The following is a 9,140-nucleotide window of genomic DNA, read 5'->3' as shown; positions in this document are numbered from 1 at the left end:
TACTAACATTAATATGAGTAATTACTTAAGTGGATCAATCAAGACAGTTGTTGGTCTTTTCAAAAATATTTTGTATTAGTCATAGGCTAGATTAATGCACAGACTTTTAAGCAAAATTTAAACTAATGGATGAGATATGTCAACATTCCAAGGGCAAAGATAATGATAGAACCGCAATTATGAGCGGGCAGAAATATAGCTAGAACTACAAATGTTTCATCTTCTGTCCATTGCTTCAATTTAGTCTAGAACAATGCTGTATCATCTGTTCCCATAAAAAATTCTTTGGAGTTATAGAATGTTTCTATAATTAAGTTGCATATCAAATGATGGGATTCATTTTCCCTAATGATGCCATCTCAAACCACGCTGAAAAGTACTGCATGCAGTTAATATGTTAGAGGTTCTTGTGCCCATTTCTTTCTGCTAGAGAGAGCTATCTCCAAGTGCTAACTAAGTTCATTTTCTCAAGAAAGAGAAATGAGATAACACTTCTGAAATCTCAAACAGAGAAGTTCCCATATGTCTTTTTGATTGTATCACATCACGTCTCACAGTGCTGTGGAAATGATCCAGTCTTGGATATATCTCAGGAATTTCAAGATTGATGTTTGCTATCACTGTACACAGTTTTGATGACTTTTGTGAGAACGATACAAGCTAAAATCTCATGTTTTAAATGTCAATTTGTTGGATCTGGTCCAGCTCTCAGTTCCAAGTGAAAAGAAATCCACGTCCACTTGCATGTGGCTATTTAAAAAAAAAATTGTATAGTGGTTTTGTATCTGTTTCTTACTCTTGTCTTTTGCAGGCTAAATACAGCTAACTATCTCAAGCGTTCTTCATGGGATTTGGTATCATGATAGATTTCCTCTGAGTCCCAGTTCCAGATTCTCATATCTTAGTATCCAAAAGTGAACACACAGTAATCTAAATTCAGTCTACATAGCATGGAGTACAACAGATCAGTTCTCTTTTGTGATCTCAGTGCAGTGTTTTTGATAATGTATTGGTCTTTTTAGCTGCTTCATGACAGATTGAACTTGCAACAGCTGAACTTCATCCTGTTGGATTTGGCCAAGTGATCAAACCAAATAAACATCTAACTAAAGTAATGAGCATATTAATCTTTATGATCTTGGTCCAGGTCCTTCTCTCAGATAAAAAGGGATAAAAATAATACAAAGCCTCTGAAAAATACCAAATTGTTAACGAGATGAGTGCCTCCCAGCGCATGTTTTCTCAAGGATTACATTTTCCAGAATCCTTTTAGTTCCTATAAGCATTTCCTGTGCAGTGCCAGCTTAAGCCTATCAGCTATAGCAGCCAACTGGCAACAGGACATAAAGAAAAATGCCATAATAATCAGAATATTAAGATTCCAAGGAAATAGCAGTCAGTGCTGTGGAATTAATTTATTGGAATACAGTTGACCAAACATATCTTGCTCAAATATATTTGTTGTCAGAAACAGATCTTGTGTGCATCCTCTCTGATTTTGGTTCCCTGTGAATAATTCATAAAAGTCATTTCCTAATAATTTATGTGGCTATTTATAAAAACCAGGTAGTCAGAAAGACATGTTTAAAGAATGGGATGAAAAAAGAGATTATATTGCTTTCTGTGTCAGAGATGAGAAGTTAACCCATTGTTCCAACACTTGAGAAAATTTGGACACTAAATGAATGAAAGTATTTCTAAGTAAATAATTCAATATTATAAAGGAAGTAAGTAATGTTTTAGAATATAAATAGTCCACACTGTCAAATGTAGCTGGATTCTTTTCAAGTGCATTCCACATTTAAGATGGATAATTCCTTGATTTAAAATAAAATTAAGGAACTCTGCAGCATTAATCTTGAAGAAAAAATCAAATGGTTTATGGGATCAGGCTCTTACAACATTGAATTTCGGATCTGAGTGACTTTGAAATATATATATATTTTTAAAAAGACCAAAAGGAATTTACATCAAACTCATAGATGTAGCTCTGACCCAGACATGCAAAATTAGGCACTTCAATATGTGTTGCTCTTTCATTGGCTGCTGTCAAGAGTACAAGTTCTCCCCACAGCAAAACATGCTTTGTGGGCTTCATCAGAGTGGTTGGCAAGAGTCTATACGGAAACCACTCAGCCTTAGAAAAGACAAATATACACTGTAGCTAGCTGTGTGTTGGCTACCCTGGGTAAACTCCATGGAAAAACAGTCCTTGTACGGATGTTAATTCCCTTGCTAACCTTTTCCCTTTGTTGAAATATTAAACAAAAATAGTGTCTCTTTATGTCTGAGCCAGTGGAAGCGGATTCTTTGCTGATGAAATTCCACAGACATGAGTCAGATGAGGAAAAAGATCAGTGTATCTTAAGGGTTCATAATGCCAGCACAACCCCCCATTACAACCTGTCGTGTTTTATTTCCAACAGTTTGGTTCTGGGTTTACCGCGTGCTTTATATCCCTTCCATAATCATCAGGAGGCCCAAGATGTTTGCTGGCTGGGTGAAAGAAGACACCATCCCAGATACACAAGGAAATTGAACTAATAACTGACTCCAATTACTTGAATACTACCGTTTTTCTCCAACAATACGGCCTCCCCCAATAGGAAGTTCCAGCATGCTTTATAGGCATAAAATCAAATTAAGCCCCTCCCACCAAATTGCAGCCTATATTAAACATGTGAAATGGAGAGGAATGGGGGGGCCTTGCCGTTAGGAAGTACTTTTGTTGCGTACCCGGATATGGTGCTGCCTGCATTGACTTTGGCGTTGGTGGGGCACTTCGTATCAGGAGACCTTCCACCACTGTTGCTTTCCCTTCTCCCCATGCTGCTGCGGCATTTAAAGCAATGCCGCGACATTTGGCACAGCCATGCACGGCCAGCCAGGGCTCCTCCCTGCAACCGGAGCCTGGCGGAGACATGGCTCTGGTGGGATGAGCAGAGGGTCCGGCGGGGAGGCACTCACTGCCTTGGTGAGAGCTCCGCTGCTGGACAGGAGGGCTAGCCTGTCAGCTGTGCTGGGCGCCCCAGGAGAAGCTCTTCGCACTCTGCCCACACCAGGCAGGGATGGCGGCTAGGCGCTTCTCCCAGGGTGGGCCGATCCTGCGCTGTGGCCCCATGTGGGGTTGGGCTGCCCTCTCGGGCAGGGGAGTCTTTGTCATACTGGTAGTAGGGCATTGTTTTTAAAAGAATTGGCTTTGCCTTCGAAGGCGAAGGGAGGGCGGCAACAGGAGCGCCTGAAGCCGAGTGTCTCCGCCAGGCTCCAGTTGCAGGGAGGAACCCTGGCTGGCCACGTGTGGCTGTGCCAAATGCCGCAGTGTTGTTCTAAACGCCATGGCAGCACAGGGAGAAGGGAAAGCAACGGTGGCAGAAGGTCTCCCAATACGAAGTGCCCCACCAATGCCAAGGTCAACATCCAAGCCGTCACCGCCTGCCCGCCCAAGGATGCAAGGGGGGGAATTAAGTCACCCCCAAAAAGATGGCCTGGCCATTTTGTGGGGGTCAAAAAAAAAAAAGGCCTGGCCTTATTTTGTGACAAACACGGTATCAGTAACATAATGTCCTGATAGTAGCTTGAAGTAGAAAGTTGTGTAATTTACACACTTCTTTCGCCAAAACTCAATTTCCTGTGGTTGCTTTTTCATTCTGCGGGTGAGGCTGGTAACCTTCCCTGGATAGTGGGAATAGAAACCCTAAAGCCTCTCCAGCTGAAATTCACTAGCAAAATTCCAATTGCTGACAGCATAATTTTAACAATTTTTAAACAAATTAATGGCCAAATAGGTCTGCTAAGCCTCTGCATAACTTAACAACTTATTTTGCCCCTTAAACCTCTCTGATCCTTCAAACATGAACATGAGGGAAACTGTTTCAATTCCCAGTTGTGTCATCCTGTTTTGCAAATATACAAACACACCATGCATAACATTTTACTAGAAAGGCAAATTTAGTGACTCCAAGACATTATATGATTTTCATGTGCATCTTTCCATTTTAAATTTGGATTTGTGAAAGGTTTGAATAAATAAAAAGGTCCCTCATTTTATTAATTTAGACAATAATTCATCTCCAAATTCAAGTTGAAGGACATGAAGATATAATTAATATGACTTGTAACAACTTTATCTTATCTCTTTTTCTAGGCTGTCTAATTAGGTTCTAGTTTTGAGAATTTGTATCTTATACTAGACAACTAATATTACATACAGGATTCCACATTGCCTCCTATCAGAGTGTTATTTACCAGTTAATGGGAAAAAAACCCTGGGTTTTATTATTATTTGGAAATATAAAATAGGGTATCATCAATATCTAGCAGAACTATCAAGTTTGGATGGTCAGTGGAAGTACTAAATAATAAAATCGAAAAAGTTGTCTGTACCAAATTGACGTATCATTGATAAGTGATTTATCCAAGTCACATTAGATAAGACTAAATTTAGGCTACTCCTAAATTGATGATTTACTCCTAAATTCATCTGAGGTCTAAACTAGACAACACAGTATCAACAGTAGAGACCTTCAAATTTCTAGGTTCTGCTATATCACATGACCGAAAATGGACACCTAACATCAAAAACATCATCAAAAAAGCACAACAAAGAATGTTCTTTCTGCGCCAACTCAGAAAGCTCAAACTGCCCAAGGAGCTGTTGATACATTTCTACAGAGGAATTATTGAGTCTGTCATCTGCACCTCTATAACTGTCTGGTTTGGTTCTGCAACCCAACAGGACAGACACAGACTTCAGAGGATAATTAGGACTGCAGAAAAAATAATTACTACCCACCTGCCTTCAATTGAGGACCTGTATACTGCACAAGTCAAAAAGAGGGCTGTGAAAATATTTAGAAACCCCTCACTTCCCAGACATAAACTGTTTCAACTCCTTCCCTCAAAATGATATTATAGAGCACTGCACACCAGAACAACTAGACACAAGAACGTTTTTTTCCCGAAAGCCATCCCTCTGCTAAACAAATAATTCCCTCAACACTGTTCAACTATTTACAAAGTATACAGTACTATTACTGTTAATCTTCTCACCACTCCTTATGACCCATCCCCTCCCACTTGACTGTTTCCTAGTATGATTTGATTGTTGATTGTACCCTATGACTATCATTAAGTGTTGTATGTTATGATTCTTGACTCTTGACAAATTTATCTTTTCTTTTATGTATACTGAGAGTACACCAAGACAAATTCCTTGTCCAATCACACTTGGCCAATAAAGTATTCTATTCTATTCTATTCTATTCTATTCTATTCTATTAATATAGAGGTGCAAACTGAAGGATTACTTCCATCTGGCTCTATGCTATCTACTTGCACATTAGCTGAAGGCATCTTAATAAATATTTTCACCATAGGAGAGAAAACAAATAAATAGTTGGAAAAATGCTTTGTTAAACAATGTCATTTTAAATGTAGAATTTTCCCTAGAGATAATATTCAGAAGGCTAGTGTTTGGAATAAAATCAACAAAAGAAATCTAGTGACATTTTAAAGGGTACATTATGGTCCACACAAATGTTACATGCCATAATACACTCGCTAGCCCTTAACTATCATCAGAATACTTGTTCTTGCCCAGCACAATCAGCTACACATATTTCTACACTGTTCTGTGTAACAAACACCTCACAAATTAGAAAAATTGCTCTGTCTGCACTATGTTTCCCTTCAAAATGTCCGTTTTGCTTTCTTGCTTTTACATGCTTCTTTGGTAGGCTGCTTCTTTATGAAACAACTTATTAGGTGTGTCTTAGTTTGTCATGGTTGATTGGTCTGATTTTGGAACACACATTTCTGGAGATAGATGGAATCCAAAGAATTTTGAAAAAGGGAACACAAAGGCAAACAACTGAGAACTTCCAATAATGAAGTCTGGAAGATACTGAACAGTATCTTTCACAGAAGATGTATTTTATGTGTCATATTAGATTGCATGCCAATCAATTAAGGCACAGCCTATGTAAACACATCGTCTGAATTCTGAAAAGGAGCTGGGGTGAAGCCCGGTGTCAGGGTAAAACGGAGGATAATAATAAAAAAAAAAAGTTTTCGATTTATGTCTCTAAATTGGAAACTTCATGCTTACACCTGACTAAACCATCAGTCTGAAATTTTAGCTCCACTCCCACAAAAAAAAGTCTGAAACCTTATCCGATCTTTGTTTAACACAGGCCAATCAAGGCAGCCTAATGGAGTCTGCAGATGGCAACAAACCCAGGCCTGCCTTGGTTGTTTAAATTCTATTGGGCTTTTTTTTTTTTTTTGCATATACTCCCTCATTCCTAATGTCCCCCTGAAGGAACTGAATGAAATGACTCACAGAGTTATATTCCAGTCGTCCTGTCCCCCCACCCACCCACCCCCGTGCCCTTTCAGTTTGGCAGCAAGTGTGTAACTGCAGCACCTTGCTTGTTGAAGTTTCATGCGGAACCTCGGACACAGTGTTTGTTATTCTACATTCGCTGCGGCCTTCATAAATTCTGACAAATATTAAACAAGCATGGCAGGTGGCCAACAAATAGGCCGGGTGTACAGCAGAGAACTTTTCCCTCAGTTGTAGCCCAGCCTCTTGAAACACCATCCCTGTGCCTGGCCTTATTTGTCATGATCATCCCAATTGTCGTTTTACTAAGAGTCAGCAGTTCTCCTGGAGAAGGACAAGTTGACTCTCTCCTTTTTTTCTCCTCCCCTCTCCTTATAGTGCACCATAAGGAGCTGGTTAAAACCCAATAAATCAACAGTGAAACGCGGGTAACAACCTTCCCTGTAAAATCAACATGAATTCTGCTCCTGCTGGGAGACTTCTGACAGCATTGCTGAAGTCTTAGTGCTCACAGCCAAACTGTGTGGGCAGCGGGGGAGGGACAACTTTTTCCACATCCACCACCCATTTTTTCTTTGTTTCTTCCTTGGGTACGTTGTTTTGCTATCCTTGGAAATCAGTAAGCGGGGCCTTGGCCTCAGCAGGAACTCTTGAGGCCTGGTTCAGAACCCTCCTCATCTCCTTTGCTCTTGCCCTCCCTTTCCAAAGACACAACCCTGGTGCTCAGCAGGGGGAAGAAAAACTATCTTGATTCAAGATGTGCTAAACTTGTGTTTGCAGCAATTTTATCTGACAGGCAAAATCAAATTAAAAGATGAATGGCCCATGGCATCTGTAGGGCTGTGGATCCTTGGAACTGCTGGAGAATTTACTGGAGCTGAGGTTAGCTGAGGTAGTCGGGATGCGGAAAATCCTAAAAAGAATAAGAGAATAACAGAATTGGGAGGGATCTAATCCAACCCTATGCTCAAGCAAAAGACCCTCTCCCTTTCCTGACAAGTGGCTATCCAGTCTCTTCTTAAAAGCCTCCAAGCAATGGAACAGCCACAACTTCTGGATGCAAGCCATCCCACTGGTTAATTATTCTCACTATTGGGAAATTTCTCCTTAGTTCCAGGTTGTTCCTCTCTTTGATTAATTTATATCCATTGTTTCTTGTGCTTTGGAGACTAGCTTGACTCCCTCTTCTTTATGGCAGCTCCTCAAATATTGGAACCCTGCTATCATGTCATCCCATCTCCTTCTTTTCACTAATCTAGACCTACCCAATTCCCGCAATTGTTCTTCATATGTGTTAGCCTCCAGCCCCCAGGGGATGCAAAGAAAAGTAGCAGAGATCATTAATCTGTAGGATTTTACAAATAATTTTAAAATTATTTCTGATATGTAATTGCTTGTAATATTGGATTTTGTTGGACTTTCTAACTCTCTTGACCCTTGATTTCAACCAGGGCCTATTTTGTAGTGGCAGTGGTGGCATTTTAATTTTCCCTTTAGCTAATTTCTTGGACTGACTAAATTGGGAGATTAAAATTTCGGACAGCCTCCAGTTTCCCCTCAGGACTGTATTTAATATCTGTAAAACTGCCACTTTGTCTTGCCAAGGTAAACATCGTTGCATTCAGTTCAAAGGTGAGCAGGCCTAAATGTTTTTCCTTTGCCTGAAAGGAATCTGTTTTGGGACTCCGAACCCCGGGCTTAAGGGAGGTGAGGGAGCGGTTCAGCTCCTCACCATGGTGGCCAGCACTGCATCTGTGTACACAATGCTCTCTTCTCCCACACAAATACTAAAAATTTCTCATTAAAAATTATTGCTATGTCAACAGATGGGGCCATCGGCCCCCGATCTGGAAAAAACGTTCATGGGGTTGGATGGCTGGGTGGGTTGTTTTCTCCCTCCCTTCTTTCTTTTTCTTTCCTTTGCTGGGAAAGCAGCTCAGCAGGAGGTGAAAAAAGGGCAGGATATAAAAACCGAAGTCATCAGCTGCTGACTCCTGATCTTCTCGTTCTCCGTCATCCTGTAAGGTTGAAGTTTCCATGTATTTGGCTCCATCGATCTTAGTTGACTGCTGCTGCTTCCCAGTCATTACGAAGGGCCTATACATTATATCCTGCATTGCCTCATGCATTGCAGTTCTTCATATCCTTTTAAATCAAGAGAGGCTAATTAAAGGCCCGCCGATCCCAGCAAACCCCCCAAACTATACTTGTACTATTCTGGAATGAGTTCAAACTCTGAGAATCATTGCTTTCATATTTAAAAGCTGTATTGCAACATTCACGCAGTCGGGAAAGCCTTGAAAAACCTTACAGTGTATGAATTACAAACAAATAATTATTTGCGTTTGTAAAAAGTCATTCTGAAGTAGTATGCTTTTTAAATAATGATATGGCAAAATGTGTTGGTGAATCTTGTTCCTTTGCTTTGATCTGCAGCCAGATGCTCCCTCAATTATTATAGATTTTAAAAGCTGCTCAAATGATTCATCTATTAATTATCATGGAAGAGTCTTGAATTACATCCAAACTGAGTATATATTCATTTGATTAATCATCTCTTTGATTTAAGTAGAAGCTCAGGGTTCAAAAATAAATGGCTTTTCAGATATTGTCAGAAAGCACACCGTGCTTAGAACATGGTGTGAAATCTCATAAAATCTGACATCTTATACCCGAAAGCTGCAAGGACACATTTTGATTGCTGAGTTACTTGAAAATGTGGGTAGCAGTTCTATTGTACGGTCTAAGCATGCTGTCATTGTCACCAGGGCTATCATGTTTACAATAAATACATCTG

The sequence above is a fragment of the Pseudonaja textilis genome, chromosome 3 (genome assembly GCF_049901715.1).
Source record: "Pseudonaja textilis isolate UNSWEBS1 chromosome 3, rPseTex1.2, whole genome shotgun sequence".
In the NCBI taxonomy this organism is placed as follows: Eukaryota; Metazoa; Chordata; class Lepidosauria; order Squamata; family Elapidae; genus Pseudonaja; species Pseudonaja textilis.
Note: the sequence above shows the minus strand (reverse complement) of the source record.